This window comes from Montipora foliosa, chromosome 1 (assembly GCF_036669935.1).
Source record: "Montipora foliosa isolate CH-2021 chromosome 1, ASM3666993v2, whole genome shotgun sequence".
Classification (NCBI taxonomy): domain Eukaryota; kingdom Metazoa; phylum Cnidaria; class Anthozoa; order Scleractinia; family Acroporidae; genus Montipora; species Montipora foliosa.
Genome location: NC_090869.1, coordinates 1,770,884 through 1,772,309, shown reverse-complemented (window position 1 = coordinate 1,772,309; position 1,426 = coordinate 1,770,884). Strand labels below are relative to the sequence as shown.

Sequence of the window (1,426 nt, the reverse complement as noted above, 5' to 3'; positions counted from 1 at the left end):
TACAACCCAAGAATCTCAGTTCTAATCAAGTCAACCATCACCTAGTTCCTTTTAGTCATCCATCTAAATTGGATTGGCAAATGCGTTACTACAACTAGCAACTCATCATTACTTCCAACTATGTACTGACTGTATCTCTATTTTGAAAACAATTGAAATAATGTAAGGAAATCATCGTCATTGTAGTTAAAAGAATGGAAATGTATTTTTTAATGTTTGATGTTATAGACACTTGCAACAACCCTGTGGAAATACTGAGATACATGTAGAGTCAACTGATTCGTGGAAGAGATCTTGATGTTAAGGATATAGGAAGGTGTGATGGTGGTGCAACCAATTACATACTGGTTGACAGACAGCAATTGCTTGAAACAGCTTTTGATGAAATTGCTCCTCTGAAAAACAAGTTCCTCACCCTTGAAGTACAGTTTTATAGTGAGGTATGCTTTGACATTGTACATATTTCAACTACCTGCCTATTAGTGTATGTTATAGTTAGTGGAGGGATACCCCCTCTTGTGAGGTGGATTCTTCTGTCAGCACCAATAAGGGAACCACAAAGGTTGCTAGTTAAACTGTTGCTATTAATATTAAATAACCACCACTACCTCCACTTCAGTGAATAATTTATTGTTAATGTAAGCCTGGAAAATAACACAACATATTTCATATTTGCACGTCTTACAAGTGAACTACATATTCTTGATTTCTAGTTAGCTGAGGATCTTGGAGGGCCAAGAAAAGAGTTCTTTACCCTATGCCTTAAAGCAATAAAAGAGAGGTATTTTGATGATGGCCTTCTGAACTACCAAGCAGAGGCATATCACACAGTTGGAGTCATATTAGGTGTGTTGTTGTTTCCTTAAATGTGTGATTGAAATATCTGTCAATAGACCTTTTCGGCTTGTACATTTTTTTCCCAATACAGATCATTTGATAATACTCAGGAGGCTTGGTCCTTTGTTTTGTTCATTAAAAAGAGGGCATGCAGGCATATTGATGCTTGCATGCCCTCATTTTAATGAGCAAAACAAAAGACCAAACCTCCTGAGTATTATCACATGATCTGTTTTGGGAAAACAACATGTACAAGCCGAAAAGGTCTATTAATGGCACTTCTAAAAAAGAAAAGGAGTTAATTGTTGCTCTATTTTCACTTAGGGCTTAGCATACTACAAAATGGTCCAATGCCCACATTCCTAGGAGAAGAGAAAGTTCAAGAGATTTTTGTTAACACACATCCTTCAGAGTGCTTATTGCACCTTAGGAGAGGGTTAGCTGAACTTGGAATTATTCAGGTATTAAATGGTTACTTTAATGTACCTCAATTACTCGGAGCCAAAATGTAAGTCCGAGCTAATGGGAGGCAAAATTGTACTTAGCCTGCTCATTTACAAGCTTCTGGCTAGAAATACCACCCTTCCCC

At 37.2% G+C, this 1,426-nt stretch overlaps 1 long non-coding RNA gene across 1 annotated transcript in view; it reads left to right on the top strand.

Moving 5' to 3' along the window:
- The first annotated feature begins 1,192 nt into the window (after nucleotides 1-1,192).
- Nucleotides 1,193-1,426, top strand: part of LOC137974024 (uncharacterized) — a 1,346-nt gene continuing 1,112 nt past the window's right edge. Inside the window, exon 1 of the long non-coding RNA XR_011117371.1 lies at nucleotides 1,193-1,298. This is a non-coding gene — a long non-coding RNA (uncharacterized lncRNA). The remainder of the gene's footprint in view (nucleotides 1,299-1,426) is intronic.